The 17,554-nt window shown below is 36.2% G+C and overlaps 1 protein-coding gene and 1 long non-coding RNA gene across 4 annotated transcripts in view; one reads left to right on the forward strand and one right to left on the reverse strand.

The window, feature by feature from the left end:
• EPHA3 (EPH receptor A3) overlaps positions 1-17,554 on the reverse strand; it is a 347,739-nt gene that overhangs the window by 175,669 nt on the left and 154,516 nt on the right. The window lies entirely within an intron of this gene.
• On the forward strand, positions 5,747-16,535 carry LOC118617074. The gene is made up of 3 exons (XR_004956790.1): positions 5,747-5,834; positions 15,559-15,655; positions 16,149-16,535. It is a non-coding gene; the product is annotated as an uncharacterized LOC118617074 (long non-coding RNA).

Below are 17,554 nucleotides of genomic sequence, written 5' to 3' on the forward strand. Positions count from 1 at the left end.
CTACAATTGACCATATGTTATCTTTTATCTTTCCCCTCCTATTGATTTTATTACTCAAGAATCCTTTAAATAACTTTCATCATTTTATTATTATGAAATGCTGGTCTAAATCAAATTTTAATTAACAAAACAGATGTAAATGCTTTCTATCATCTATCTATCTACCTATCTATCTATCTATCATCTGTCTATCTCTTTTTTCACAAGACATACTTTTAAAACAACATTTCTAAATTAAACAAAAAACCTGCAAATAGTTTTTTGCAGAACCTCATGTAGGGTGGACTTCTTTTCCTCCTAAGTTACAAACTAAGAATGAAAACATACACTTGAATTGTGCACCCTCTAGAATTAGCTCTTACCGATACATAATCTTACCTATAAAATCCTGCAATTAAAGAATATAAGAAGTGGGAAGTAGTCTAGACCAACCTTCATATCATATAAATTATGATACTGGAGATGGAAGAGGTTCAGTGACTTACTCATGGTCATAGACTGAGTAAATGCTTTAGTTGGATTTGGATCCCAGTTGACTAATTAATTAGAAAATTCTAGTGATAAGTGATATATCATGCTAACTATAAGGGCTGCATAGGAAAAAAAGCACAAAGCCAGTCATCCAAGTGATTATGGAGTCTGGCTGGGAAGACACCCCATTGCACATCATTCAACTCAGTTGATTCTAGGTATCCATAGCTCTTTCTGCAAATAAATCTCCCATTAAAAATACATTAGGGCAAGGGGGTTGGGGGCTAGGCAGAGGTGGGCAAAGGCAGGGGAAACGAGGATGGAAAGAGACTGCTCGGGGCTGCGGTGCATGATGCAGTGTGCAAATAATGTTTTATTGAGCCATACACTTGAAATGTTTTGCAAACTAGTGTCATCCTAATGAATTCAATTAAAAAAATAAATTAAAATTAAAATTAAAGACATATCACAGACATACTCATTACAGGGCCTCGAACAATATAGGGTTGTATGTTTAATTGAATTCATTTCAATTACAAAATACACCCTTTCACTGAAAGAGAGGGGAGCTGTCTGCAAATCCTTTTCCCAAGAACCACTACCCTGCAGTTTTCATTTGACCTGTACATCGCGCAGTAACCGTGAAGACAAATTCATCATGCAGTGCTGAAGATTTGAAGTCAGGGCTTAAAATCGAAAGGTGGATGTAGTTTTTATTTCCAGATATGCCTTCAACCTCCTTTGCATTAAGGTACAGTCTTACTGCTAATGAAACACATGATATTGTTTTCCTTCAACTGTACCAAGAAACAAAAAGTAAAGGAATTACTAAGGTTTAAATTAATACTTTAATTAACACTTTAATTATCACAGTTCCTATTTTATAACTTACTATTGAATTATGTTTAAGTGTATTTTTTTTTTTTATCCTCACCGGAGGACATTTTTCCATTTTTTGTTCAGATAGAGTGGGAGGGAGAGAGAGAGAGAGAAACATCAGAGTGAAAGGTACACATTGAGTGGCTGCCACCCACACTACCCAACCAGGGTTGGGGACAAACTGCAAAAGAGGTACATGCCCTTAGTGGGAACCGAACCCGGGTCTCTCTGGACTGCAGGCAGACACGCTACCCACTGATCCAAACCAGCCAGGGTTCAAGTGTATTTTTGAAAGTTTGTATCCAGTTCTTCTAAACCATGTGGACCGTGGGAAAAAACACTTTTTCCTCTACACACAACTCTGCTGACACCACACTTTCAACATCATTTCCATTTGTTGATCAATCAGAGAGAATAAGTGAGGAATATGTCAGAGCAAGTTTAGCAGAAATTCTCAAAAGATTGTTTAAAATTATAATGAAATTGATTAAATCACATATACTACCTTGATAAATTTATGAGGGAAGATATAATTTTTAGTTATAGACACAGATAATAAAACCTCAGAGAGAAGTGCCTGGTTAGAGTAATTACAAATAGGTAATAAAATCTACAGTGTGGGAGACTTTTTGCATGGCATCCATTTTGTTAAAGTCTGCTCTGCATACAATGTTTCTGCATTCCTTTAAGTAACCATTTACTCAGCCAGTTATGCTCTGTTTATCTTTTGTTCCACCTGGGATATTTACTTGAAATTGCTTCGGGGTGGTTACCACAAACTTATCTCTTGGCAACAAATGTTCTTGTTTTTCTGCTTCTTGCCCTATATATAGTGTGGATCTCCCCAGAATAAAGGAGACTCATCAGAGCCCTGTCTTGTTTCCATTTCTCTGTCTCTTGTCCCTCCTCATCCTCCCTCCCCCTCTAGAGTCCTCAGGTTGCTCGACCTGCGGGAGGGGTCACTACAGAAATGGACACTGAGAACAGCAACAGAGGAACTGTCCAACAAGGAGCTGATGGCCACCTCACAGTTTGTTCATTTGACATTATTGATTAAAGGAAAGGGAGATTTCCGAGCATGAATCCCAGTGACGGCCAGACACACGACTGCTCCACCACAGGAGCCCTTCTGCGAGTTCCCACTGACGCTTTTGACCCTGAAGCTAAACTTGACCACAATGGCTTCACTCACCAGGAAATCCACTTACTAAAACTCAATGTGAAGGGATCCACTCCCGTAATCAAATGTGACTGGAAGGAAAGGAAAAATGGCCGAATGGCAAGGGGGAAGAACCATGGATTTGTGTCCTCCCTACACATTTTTTTCCCTCTGTGTGTGTCTCTGTAAGTCTCAGCTCTCATTGTCCCCCCTTCACATGAGTTCATGAACATGATCACACATATTTAACCTTATGTCATTGAAGAAGATTCAGAAAATTTTAAAAATTAATTTCTAACATCAGGTTCTATAAATAAAAATATCTCACACACACACACACTACCCATACACACACACACACACACACACATATACCATCTCAGGCAGGGAAATCTAACAAATCTGATATTGGCTCAAGGCTCTCAAATACACTTGCCTCATCCAGCCTGTCTGCTCCAGGATACCATGATAAAGGATGGATTCATTTAATATGCTACATATATTATCATTTCTTTCCTTTTCATAGAATACTCTCAGAAGTAAACTCTGAAACTGTTCATTTTTAATACCAATGTTAAGACAAAATTTCACAGACCATAGGCATTTAATTAGCACTTCGGGTTGTCAGTGGGAATAAAGAGTAAAAGGCAGAACCGAGCCCTAGCTTCTCTCTCTCAGTCCCCATCCTGCACACAAAGGGAATTCAGACATTGAAGAGTTGATCTCTATACACCTCAGTGGTCACCGATGGAAGGTGAATCCCACATTCCATCTGTGACTAGGAGCATGTCAGTTCACCTCTCTGCTTCACTCCCTTAGCCTGGAAAGCAGGGGTCACGACAGGAGGTGCTTCATAAGGCTGTACTGATGACCATATGTACTAAGATATAAAGACTTGGAACATTGTCACATCATAGGTTCTATATTCATAATTAACATGGCCATAATTGATACTTGCCATCAATAAAGGTTGAAATTATCTTCAGAATTCTTTACTAAGACGAAAGCACATTTAAAACTATTTAAAAGCATTTCAATCAATCTTATGTTAAATAAACATACTTCACATTTGAAGTTTAAATGTTAATTATGCTGACACCTTTCTAAATCATAATATCTTGTTTTCCTGTAATACTGAGGAAAGACAATATCACTTATACAGCCATTATGGTGGTCTTTACTATAATATATTTGCTAGTGTTCAGGCTTACATAAACAGAATTTACTATTAGACTAATTATAGAAAACTTGAGCTGGGTTTGTCATCTAAGAACATCGCTAGGTTATAGTCACCATTTGCCACGGGCATAGAAGGACTGGTTCAAGGCTCTGCTTCCTGGGCTCTGAGCAACCCGCAGTAAATGGAACACTGAAGTCTGTGACACTTTTCATCACTTAATAGTTGCTGTGCTTGTCCATACACAGGCGCTTTAAAATAGATACAAGTCCACTCTGTATTCCTCAAGGATTCCAGATAAAGTCTATGAAACTGGCTATAAATGTCAACATTATGCAGCATCATAGTCCTATATTTGTGTCAGGAAGGCATATTACCAGTTTAAAGCTATAATCATTCATGTCCTACCGACTAATGGTATGACACATCCATTTAGAAAAGATGTTCTGCTCACAGAGAGTATTATATTAAAAAGATGAATGCATATATACCCTAGACTGAATATATCAACATTGACTGTGTATGAAACTGCTTTTTCTCATGGCAACTATTATACACAAACTTTAAGGCAATTTTTAAATTGTATTCTTTTGTAGCTCTTGGTAAATCATCGTGTTAAGAAGGATGCACATCTTGGGCTATTTTTTAATTAAAAAAACAAATACTGGTGTGTTTTATTGCCAAGTTGGCTTCTGTGGAGCGGGCTAGTAATCTAAGTTATATTATCATATTCAGACACATTTTTAGTTGTCAGAGAAAAAAATAGAAGTTGAACAATGTATTGTATTTCTTCTTCTTCTAAGGAAAACTTAAAGTCAATGTCTCACTTAGGGAGAACCTTGAAAGGAGAGAAGAAATGGCTGACATGATTAAACTATTGACTCAATTTGTGTAACCTGAGGTAATTTCCTTAGTTTCTCTATCTGTAAATAGGTGTTGACCTCACAGATCTTTATGAAAATTTTCTACTTCTAAAAATGATGATAATGCCAAATTAAATAAGTTTATTCACTCTTCTTTTATTCCTGTCTTTTGTTCTCGGGTTTGTGAAGGGGAACGTTTGATAAACCTGCTGGCCTGTACAATATATATTCCCAGAATATTATAGTTACTCCAGCTGGTGAAGATTCTCTCTCTTATTTAGCTGACATTACACCTTCCCTTAACTTGTTCATCCCAAGAACATCTCCAGCCTTGCAAATATCACACTTTTGCTGACCTCACCATTACTCACTGTGTTCCACATGACCTTTAGCAAGGCATTTAGTATTGTGTGTCTCAGTTTTCCTATCTGTGAAATGGGGACAATAAGAGTTCTAAACCTGAAAGGTTGTTCTGCTTGTTAATATATGTAAAGGCACGAAACTAACTGTGCTTGGCACTCAGTAAATGTTAGCTATTAGTTTCTGTACTTAATTCTTCTGCAGCAATAGATGTTTTTCTTGTTTAAAACCAAGGCAACATTAAAAAAATTAATTTCTATGACTCAGGTGCTGTGAATATGGTACTAGTGGATCATTTTCTTGCTCCAGTGGATGCAAAAAATGATATCAAAAATATAAAAAATATATATAAAAAATTCAGGTCACATACAAGAATCAACCAATGAATGCATAAATAAGTGGAACAAAAATTTTATGTTTCTCTTTCTCCCTTCCTCTCTCTCTCTAAAATCAATCAATAAAAAATGTATTAAATATATATATCTGTGTGTGTGTATGTGTGTGTGTGTGTGTGTGTGTATGTGTGTGTATATATATATATATATATATATATATAAAAGCTTGGCACATGTTCTTTCAATATTTATTGAGCTAATTTAAGAAGCAAAGAATAAATGAATGCAGTCTAGAAAGTTTTTTCTGAGGAATTATGTTTGTTCTGAGCTCTAAATATGGCGAGATGGACAAGTATTTGAAAATCTGGAGGTGCATATTCTCAGTAGAGAAAATGACCTAACAACTGTCAACCTTTGAACAGAGAGTGGAGAGACAGGAAATGATCTACAGTTTTAAGTGACTGTTCTGACATCTATGATAATAGAAACGGGAAGAATGGTGGTTGGAATAAAGGGAGTGAGTTGAACAGAGGTAGGGAATACGTTCTGAAGAGGGAGTGAGCAGTTCACTTCTGGCCTTCCAGGCTGTGGTAAGAAGTTGAATTTTACTTCAATGTAAAGGATGCAGTGTTGAAGGGGGCAATCAAAGCGATGGGCCCAGGGAAGTGATACGACCTAGTTTTATTTTAAAAGATCATTTGACTGACAAAGAACAGAAAGTTTTTTTTTTTGTTTGTTTGTTTGTTTGTTTTTTAAGAAAATAATCAGGGGTACCATTACTAAGATTTTTAAATAGGTAACATGAAACTTGTCTATAAAATGGTCACTAAGGTTTCATATTTGGGAAAAGCTTGATGCTAGATAAAACTTTCACTGATTTCACTTGTTTTTTTTCTTTTCTTCAATATAATCTAAATATTCCTGAATAGTTTAGGTTGAGTTTATCACTGGTCTCATTATACATTTCCAAAGGCTTCACATTGATTAATAGTTACTTTCACATTCCCTGGACTTTTAAAAAACTTTCCAAAATGTTGCATTTATAGAACTTCCCAAATATGTAGTTTATTAAAGAAAATGAGTATGGATTAAACAAAATGAAAATAGTATATGATCCACAATATATCCCTATGATAACAAGTATGCACTTTGGATACAAAATTGACTTATTTCATATTTTAAAATCACCTTGATATACAATTTCTATTAATTGTGTGTATGTGTAAAATTCTACACCATATATTAATTTCATTAATGTATTAATAAAATAACAGTAATAAATAACATCTGTAAACATTTTAATGTAAATATTAAATTAATAAAATTAAAAGTAATTAATTAAATGTTAATAACAGGTGCTAATAAAATTCTAGTATTATGTATGATTTTAGCATTTTATAATATGGTGGTATAAACGTAGACATTTGTGTCTAGAACAAATGTCCCGTATTTGTCAACCCACCATTAATGCACATGACTAACAGCTCACGGTTATGTCTGATGTGGAATTATGGTCCATAGACAGTCCTAGGATTTTGTTTTTTAATTTAAACCCTGTAATTGAGGAGCTTCAATTTTATCTTTAAATATAAAATCAAGAAAACCATATCTACTCTATTTGGCTCATTATCATTATTATCTTTTTTCAATTCTAGTGCATATTTAATATAAGGGGAAGACAGAATTTTCAAGTTTGTAGGAGGACTTAAGTGTCATATGTGTATAGACTATAAATTTTCTTTCATTTTGTGTTTCCCTGTGCTGTACAATGAGATTTGTATTAAAAAGAGTCAGAAATAGAGAAAAATATGTACAATGTTTGAGCTATTTTGTTGCTCAGATATTGTGCTTTTTTTCTGCATTATTTCAATATCTATGTAAATGTATTTATCAGTCAAATCCCAGTTAGGCAGGCCAGAGCAAGGAATTGCTGCCCTGAGGCTAAATGACCCACTCAGCAATCCTTTTGTCTCTGTTAATCCTCACCTGATGATATTTTTCCATTAATTTTTAGATAGTGCGGATGGGAGGGAGGGGGAAAAAGAGAGAGACACATTCATTGATTGCCTCCTGCATGCGCTGGACTGGCTGGGGATTGAACCTGCAACACAGTGTCCTTGACTGGTAATCAAACCCAGGACACTTTGGGCTAACATGCTAACCACTTAGTCAAACCAGCCAGGGCCAGTCAGCAACCTTCAAGTCAGTCACTGGCGGAGTCAAGAGTAAAAATGATATATTCTTCTAACAATCCCAGCATACCCTATGTTGGATCCTAATTTCTACTTATATTTCAGAATAATTTGAACAAATTCCAAATTATATTTCAGATACACCCTTTCTTAGCTTTAGTATTTTAGGAAATGCATATTTAGATTAAAAAGAGCCCATGCCTGCCCGTGTGGCTCAGTGGTAGGGCGTCGACCCATGCACGAAGAGGTCGCCAGTTGGATTCCCGGTCAGGACACATGCCCAGGCTGTGGGCCCAATTCCCAGTGAAGCCCATGCAGGAGGCGGCCAGTCCATCTTCTCTCTCATCGATGTTTCCATCTCTCTCTCTCCTTTCTTCTCTCTCTAAAGAAATCAATTTAAAAAAAGGTCTTGATAATTTTAGTGTTGGTTATTTATTCCTTAACCTGAAGATTAATGCAGACGTTTCCTACAAAGAGAGAATATAACTGGGCTTTTCTTTTCCCAGAACTATACTGGTAGTTCACTGGAGAAGATCCATGATCTGTGGAGGCATATATGGACCATTGTTACTTTCCCACATTCAGGCCTGTTCCAACCCCTCAACAGCCCCACTGGATAAATGTCAGTAACAATGCCATAGTATGTTTCTCCTCTGCTTTAGAAACCTATCCACATAACCCTGGCCGGTTTGGTTCAACGGTTAGAGTGTTGGACTGCGGACTGGAGAGACCCTGGTTCGGTTCCTGCTAAGAGCATGTACCTCGGTTGCAATTTGTCCCCGGCCTTGGTTGGGCCGTGCGGGTGGCAGCCATTCAATGTGTCCCTTTCACTTCAATGTTTCTTTCTCTCTCTGTCTTCCCCTCTCTCACTCTATCTGAACAAAAAAAAATGGAAAAATGTCCTCGGGTGAGGATTAAAAAAAAAAAAAGAAAAGAAAGCTATCCACATAGAATGTCATAAAGATTCAACAACGGCTTGAACTTTCAGAAAACCTGATGCTAGTTACTACTTCAGTCTTTTTTGTTGTTTTTGCTTTGCTGTTGATTTTACTGCATCAACAATAAATATTTTCTATTATTCCTCATGACTAGTTAAAACTTTTTCATGCCCTGTTACTTCATTGGAAAATAAGTTCCTCACACCTGCACTACATGCAGGTGTGTGCATTGATTGGATCTACAATAATTCCCTTGCCTGATTTCTCCAATACCAAGTAAAGTACAGACACAGTCAACTGTTAAACTGGTATTTATACAAAGATTAATATAACTTAAATTCAAGAACTAAAGTCCAAACCTTTCAATGGCACTTATTATTCTTGTATCAGTTAACATGACCAAAAGAATCAGTGTGGCTCACAGTGATTTGTATCACTGCATTTAAAAAGTCATAACACATTTCAGTTTAGGTGTAGAGGACTGTTTTCTCTGTATAGAGAAAAGACATCCTATCACCTGCCGATGGTCAGTGTTGTAATAGCTCCCTTCATTTTTCCAGATTTATTCACTTGTTATGTTTAAATCCCAGTATTGGCTCTTATGATTGATAATGGATCTTTCAAAAATACTGACATAGTAAATAAAAACATGGGAGAGAGCATTGCACGCATCAGATGAAAATGTGATCTATCATATAATGATTTATCAGTTCCCATGAGATGGATAAATGGAGCATCACCTTCTCATTGTTTAGGAAGGGGATGGTTTGGGAAAGATATAAGAAGCAGGAAAAGAAACTTTTAAATGAAAAGTACACAGCAGACGACCTATACATTTTACAGATCTACTGCCAAGAAAAAGTGTTTATGTCTTATGAGTAATCAACAAAAGTAAAGTAGATAACTTCTATATCGGAAGATAAATATCTATATCTACTGCTATTTCCTCAGCTCACATTAGAGTATATGGCATATAGTAAGAGTTCAGTAAATTTTTGTGGTATATCAGCTTGAATACCACTACTGAGAGGATAGGTTATTTGAGCAATCAACACAATTCTGATTAAATCAGTATTTAAATAATGTGGGTTTTTTCCTCAAAGATTGAAAATGCCAGATAAGCCAAAATAGCGTCTATATTTACTTATCATTTTATGTGATCCTAGCTTATGTCTAGTCATGGTAGTTGTTCAATGATAGTGTGCCAAGTGAAAGACTGCTTGAAAGAATGTTCACAGGCATGTGAATACCATGGTGGTTATTTAGTAAATACTATCTATTATTCATTTATTATTATCATGAGCTAATCTTCTAAGTAAAATACATAAATCTAATCACAAGAACCATGATTATGTGACAAGATACAGCTGTTTCCACTTCAGAGAAAATAATACAAAATCCAATCTATTCATAGTTAAATGGTAAAACTGAAGATAAAACTGTTACTATGTTTTGTGTAATACATATGATTTTGCATACTTATTACTTAGTAATATGTCCTTTATATATTTTATGGCTATGTACAGAAGTGGACCATGCATAAATACAACAAGGACATCTCTGTGTATCAAAACCTTATGTCTTATGATAATATTGCTACATTGCTTCATTCATACAAGGCTTTACTCTCTGAAAAGCAATCATCCCTTTTAGAATACACTACTCAGTACTGACCCAGGAGGATGGAAACATCACTTGTCACTACTCAAGTGCTTGGATTTGTATAAGCTGTACAACAGTGAGGAGACTTGGACAATACGACCCTTCCCAATGCCAGCCCTTTTTTTTGAAATTGTCTGGAGCCTTTTTATTGATTACTATTAACATCGAGATGTTATTTCTATTCCAGCATCACAGAATTGTGGACAGACAATTATAACCACTTATTTCTTAAGTCCTGTTTAAAAGTTGATCAAGTTTCCTATCTGAAATAGCATAGTTTCTATGACGTATTATTTAAAAGTCATTATGAAATATGAACATTACTAAATAAATCTATTCATATTTTGGGGAAATAAATGCCATTACATCAGTGCTGTATCTAGCTGATTTGAAGTAATATTTTACTCTGGGCTTCCCATTTCACACACACACACACACACACACACACACACACAAACCTACAAATACATTCACGTGTACACAACAAGGAATGTTGAAACACTACAGTCAGTAATTTTATATATTTGTTCTGATTTTATAAGTGGAATGAATAAAACACAGTTCCTGTCATAGGGTAGTAATAAAACACTGTCAGTATTATGGTTTAGTGAGTTTAATAAAGATTATTTTTGTTATTGATGTAAATCTCTCTTTTCATATATTTAGTCTAAAGTGGCATTTCCCACTGCAGTTTACAAGTACCAAGGGCTTATATATTATTTATTTTTATCTTTCTTTGATAATCATTGGCTACTTAGCAAAGAAGACTGTAACTAACAATTCAGCAGAGAGACTGGTAGTTAAATATATAACTTATTCACTCTACCCTTACTTTGGGATCGTGTCAGATAAGTAATGCAGGATTCAGTACTGCAACAGATGGCCTTATTAAGGAATAATTCGTTGTTTAAAAAAAAGTCAATTAGTTTGTCTTACATTAAAAATTAGCTTACACACTAGCTCACTTCACTAAACAAATTGAGTAATGTCTTTAAAATTTTAGTTCCATTTATTTTGAACATTTATTGAACAAATGTCTAAGTCAGTAACCAAAAGGCAGATATACACAAAAAGAAAGTCTAAAAATTAATTAGCCATGGACAGCATGAGGTATATGAATATAATTTATTCAATAACTATAAATATTAAAGTGTAGAGAGTGCTTGTTACTGACTTTTCTCTAACTTTTTTCTAGAATGGTAAACAGATTGTGTAAATTTCATTAATAAGAAAGGACTCTTTCTTTAAAACTCATTACTTAGAACAAGAGAACATATTTCTTCCTACCTGAATGAGGTTTTGTGTATGTATGCTTGCATTAATAAAAATCTCTAAGAAAACAGAGTGTAGAACGTTTGACATAGCTATTCACTTGCAAAAACAATTTTAAATAAAAAATAAAAGGCCCTTCCAAGAATTTAAATGATACGTAGTCTGTTATTTAAAAACCTAGAAAAAGCCCCCGCCATGCACACATTTGGTTCGAATTTCCCACAGTTTACCACCAAGGAAGTCAGACGCGTACGAAGAACGCAGCTAAGGATGTCCTTCCTCTCCTAAACAGGAGCTCCGCCGCACCCTCCCCCAGCGTGAGGCACGGGGGGTAATGATACCTATCTTCTCTTTAAAAGCTAACTTGCACCCATTTGAGAGCATTTCTTCTGGGAAATTAGGGAAACCTTTGCGGCAATGGGCTTAGTTGTTAGAGACTCTCTACCTGAGAAGCTGGTCATTTGTATATACAACTCTCTAATAAGATTTATCATGACCTGAAAGAGTCGAGCAACCTTGCTTTCACTTCATTCTTAATTTGTGTATCTGCGGCTGTGGGATGTTGAGAACGGGAGGGGAGAAGGAGTCACAAAAATAGGGCTTTGCACACGGAGTCCACAAGATCACAAGGCAGAGGAAGCCACAAGCCTTCTGGAATGCCCTCCTGCTGGGTGGACACATGGCTTTCTGCTCAGCCCATGAAACCCTGGATTGTTCGCCAGACACGGAGAGCGAAGGAACACTGTGCTGAAAACGTTTCCATTTAATGAAGTTAGTAAACTAATCATGTTTCCATGACTCGTCCTGACAGGTTGATTTCCCACCTGGATGAGTCCAGCTTCTTGGGGCCCTCACCACCTACAGGGCAGAGACCTGCTTGCAACTACCCTTCTGCACGATGCAGCCTGCCAGTCTGCCACTGAGGCCCAGCACACTTGATACCCTGGCTGAAAAACGTCCCAATATGCCTAGGATTAAGAATAAATCTTTTTAAAATGAAAAGTAAAGCAGGAAATATATATATAACATACTAGCCATTGGGGTAAAACTCCTCCAAAAGAAAAGTATTTTGACTCTATTTTAAAAGACTGTTGGGGAATTATACATGTTTTTAGAAAGGCATCTTGTAAAAAGTATAAACCCATCATGAAGCTTGTAAAAGCAAAGATCTTTGTCAAGAAGTAAAATATGTTTGGGACAAACCTCTGAACCTTCCCTGGCAAGGCAGCCGAAGCCAGTCTCCCAGCTGTGCTGGGAGAAGTAAGAGAGTTAAACACCCCATTGAAACTACATTTGCCCTCCAAGGGGTGGGGGGTCTGATAAAGAATCACTGTGGAAAAGATTTTTACAAAGAAAAGTGTTTTAAAACCTACTAGCTAATACATAGGAAATTTTCATAAATGGGAAAATAAAGAGTCACTAAAAATATAGTTCAGGAAATTTTTGAAGAAAGAGAGCAAGAAAACACTAGGGTATCATATTATGACAACAAAGAGGATGTACTGGGATCATTTTTCCCATTAAAATGGGTGGTTTGGAGTTCGAACTATAAACCTATGGAATAAAAGCTCTCCAGGGCGTGCTATCCCTACAGTAACATATCTTAAAATGCATAAGTAAGAATAGTTTATTTAGAAGCATCATGTTTTCAGTGGCCTAGAACAACTCTAGCAATTCCATGCAGTTCTCAATTAGAGTTTTGTACTGCAGATTTACTTCTGTGTTGTCCTTTCAATTTTCATGCCAATTTAATTTTTAAAAGATTTTAAATGTCAAATCTAGTCATTTAGTATGACCATATAATAAAGAATTTTCAATGCATGAAATACCCATTGTAGTGTTGGGTAAAAACATATTCAAAAACATAAAGGGTTTTTTATAGAGTTACATTCTGCTTGGACTTTGAATCTTATTACTTTATTAAATGTGCCTGCAATCATTCCATTTTAAAATTCTGAATTAGAGTATGTGTTTATCATCATCACCATCATCATATCATCATCATCATCATTCTTTGCGTTCATCTGGTGAAAAAAAAATAGTTTTCAGAGAAAATGTAAACCTTGGTATTAAACTATTTCCAAGATATGAAAATTAGCAAGACAGCAGCAGGCAGATAGCAGGGGCCTCTGAGGTTTTGATTGCTCCAACGTGCTTGTGTCGTGAGGAGGTGGAGGATGGGATAGGTAATGCTATTTTACATGGATAGCCAGGTAATTAATCATGAGCTTTATAAGATGACATCTTAAAAGGGATATACTTGTTGAAAATTGTTAAATTGATCTATAATATCACTTTGGAAAGTATAAAAGTTGCTGTGATCTATTTAAGTTAACACTGCAGCTGGATACCGTCAAAACAGCCTGATTTTCAGATATCCTCTTTAATACATAATGTGTCCTTTAGTGCTATAGAAAAATACATCATTTCCTGTGTTCTGTGGGAACCTAGACTTCCTGAGAGGGCTATTCAGATTAGAATCATAAATCTTTCTCCTGAATAGAAAAAGCCTGGTAAAATTTTCTCTTTCAATCAAACCTTTTTCATATTTTCTTCCACAAATAACATCTAAGAGGTAAGGGGAGGGCTATTATCAATCTTTGCTGCTTTTGACTCCTGTGCCTTTAATTTATATGTACATGTTAAATTGCCATATTAAAAATAGAAGAGAACAAGTTATCTCACAATACTGTATTATCCGAACTTTAATTAGGAGCAGTGTGGAGAAATTTGCAAAACCATTCTCTTCACAGCTAGGCATCCATTTAAACATTCTTTCCTACTCAATCAAAATGTATCCAGTTTAAAGAATCTTCTAGTGACAGGTTCCATCAATAATTTAAGCACCCTGCAGAGACATCCTCACTCTGAACAGTGCAATGCTCTATACACATCCCATTTGAGAAGGAAGGAAGGAAGGAAGGAAGGAAGGAAGGAAGGAAGGAAGGAAGGAAGGAAGGAAGGAAGGAAGGAAGGAAAGAAGGAAGGAAGGAAGGGAAGGTGTTATCAACATTTTCATACCATCACTTATGATTTAAAAGGCTGATATGACATATTTTTATGGATGGTATTCTGTGACATGGATACTTCAGTGAGAATATGTTCTGAAGTAGAAATGACCTGTACAATTTGAGAACATAGAGATGCATATCCTTTAGAGCATCTATTTTAAAAATGTAGGCACTGCCTTTTGTCGATGCTTGAGTGTGCTCTGTTATCTTGCAGCCTCTTTCAGAGTTTCTTCCTCTGCTTTGTCTCCCCAGTTCTATGCTCACTGACCACTGCTTACCCTGGGGCTCCAGCTCAGATTCCTCCTCTTCAACCTTCCAAAACTTGGTCACATAGAATATGCATGGTATTGCCTCTTGTTATTGTTGTTTTTTAATTGCATTTATTGGTTAATAAAATATCTAGGTTTCAGGAATACAATTCTACAGTACATATCTGTATATTGTATTGTGTGTTTACCACCCCAAGTCAAGTCTCCCTCTTTTGCTACTTAAGCCCCTTTACCCTCAACTTCCTTCCCCACCAGCTTCCCTCTGGCAATCCCCATACTGTTGTTTGTGTCCATGAGTTTTTCTTGGCTCAATCCTTTCACCCTTCTGTTTCTTTGAACTGAAGAAGAGATTTTGCTTTACTCGCTATTATAGTATCAGTTCCTAGAAAAGTTCACTTCTTTCTAAATGCCCTCAGTAGATATTTATTTCATGAATAAAAGAAATCAAGATTTTTTCATGATGCAGAGTCACAATACCTAGACCATATGTGAAGAGCTCTACATAAAATTACACAGACTATTTATTATATCCTGTCAACTATTAATTGTGGGAAAGATTGAAGGTTTTAATATATTACTGAAAAACATTTGAGGTTGAAGAAGAAATTTTATTGGAGTAAGCACAGTTATAAATGAGTTAGGTACACATTTATAAATGAGTTAGTTGTGTTTTGAAAGGTAATCTTACTTAAAATAATTCATTTGAAGCTCCTAGCATTCAAGAGAGAGAAGAATCCCAAACCTCACTTTTTATAGGAGAAGCCTTGGTGCTCTCACAAATTCCATTATCACTTAATTAACGTGAATATAGATGCACATTTTCCAAGCCACAGTCTATGAAAACTGAAGGAACATATAGTTGTAGAGGGAAATCCAGTTTCCTCTATCATGAGGATGCCATGGTTTAGAAACCTACAGTTCTGATGTTGATGGATTATTCTTTTTTTCTGTTATGTCTTCTTGATTTTAGAAGCTGTCAGTGATTTTTGAAGAATATGAACCTCCAGAGTAAGAAGTATATAGAATTGATGTTGCTTTCCCAAGAATTGTTTCACAACATATCCATAGTAAGAGTTTTGGTTGCTTATATATTAAACCTTGTGTAGTGGGAAAATGATGGATTTTGGAGGCATTCAAACTAGAACTTCAATTTTAATGAAACTGGTTACAAGCTATTGATCTTAAACAAGTTATAAGCACTCTAAGTTTTGGTTTCATCATTAGTAAAATGCCTACTTGATGCTGTTTCAATAGCCTTCTTAGTATTTAACTAAAAAAGGAGTGAAGGGGAGACTGGCAGTTTAACACTGTCCGGGTTTATTTCCCGCTAATTGATGGGGGAAGAAGAGACTGGGCAAAGGCAGTCTAGATGCTCGCCCGGTAAGGTCCAGGATGTGCCTGCCTGCCTGTCACACCTGGGAGCAAGTCTGTGGCCAGAACAGACATGGCCACTGCAAGTGCCGGAAACCTAAATATTGAATCTCTTAAAGGAATCTCTTCTCTCTCTCTCTCTCTCTCTCTCTCTCTCTCTCTCTCTCTCTCTCCCCGCTCCTGTTGCAGGGGGAACACTCCCTGCATTTGCCAGCAAGGCTGATGGCCATGTGGACTCCACACAATGGATTAATGAACTGAATCTAGACTGATGCTGAACGGACCCGGCTACAACATGGAGAGAAAGCTCTGGACACTGGCCCTGCCGTTTCCAGCCTTACTAAACCCGCAGCTGCCCCTTTCCAGGACTGGGTTAAGGGAACTGAGACGTTACACCCCTAGGAGTATAACTCCACATTAATAAAGACTATTCATTCTCCTGTGGGGGCTTCCGAAAATGCTTATTTCAGAGGTACCTCAAGAACTCCATGTCCACTCGTGTTGCAGGAATCTGGCCCACTCATCCCTCTGGTAACATACTGAACAGGATGTTAAGATAATTTCAAAAAATATAAATGTGGCCCTGTCCGGTCTGGCTCAGCGGTTGGAGCGTCGGCCTGCGGACCAGAGAGCCCCAGGTTCAGTTCCCACTAGGGGCACATAAAAAATAATACATACACACACACACACACACACACACATCTTCACACACATGTCAAGCTGATGAAATGGAAGCATATCTGATAGAAACAGGAGAAATGACAATCCTCTCATTTCCTCTCATTTGGTGTTTATCTTGGGAAGAGTGGCTTGGGGAAAATTATGTATGATTATTGGTTTCAGTTCTTAAGTTTTCTTGGTTTTGATACCTATATCTCCTCACTGGTTACCATACTAAGTCACTGTTTAATCTTAAAAAATGCAGAAAACTATATTACAAAGAAGTATAATGCAGGCATTCAATTCACTTTATCAAAATTATGGCTCTATCAATGATATTTATTTTCTCCTCTAGATAAGCCATTTTAATGTGCATAAGAGATGTCTCTTTTAGACACTTTTTTGTTTATTTTCTATCAATTCACAGAAATGTATGGCATTCTATTAGAATATTATACTTAACTTATGAGAAAATGTTAAAATTTAATGCAAATCATTAAACAGAGTCATAATTCTACCTAAATGAATTGCCCTAATATTTCTGCTCTCTAAATACACTTGCATATTGTTTAGAAATCATTTAGTTTAATTATTTACCATTTGCATTTCTTCAATATTCATAAAATAATAAGCATAATAATACAAAACAATATACTTGAGTAGTAACATGACAGAGATAGAATGATACATTTTCTTGAAGTTTTAAAAGATAAATAAACTGAAAGCATGTCATGAAGGGAAAACACAACTGTTCTGTAAGTCTTGAATACAATGAGAGTATGGACAAATAGCAAATAGCAAACAACATCAATCCTCATTATTTATGGGTTCTTTTATTGTAAATTCAGCTACTAACTAAAATTTATTTGTGATGCTAAAGTCAAAACCTATGGCTCTTTTTCTGGCCACTTGCAGCATGCACAGAATGGCAAAAC

The sequence above is a fragment of the Molossus molossus genome, unplaced genomic scaffold, assembly GCF_014108415.1.
Source record: "Molossus molossus isolate mMolMol1 unplaced genomic scaffold, mMolMol1.p scaffold_m16_p_5, whole genome shotgun sequence".
In the NCBI taxonomy this organism is placed as follows: domain Eukaryota; kingdom Metazoa; phylum Chordata; class Mammalia; order Chiroptera; family Molossidae; genus Molossus; species Molossus molossus.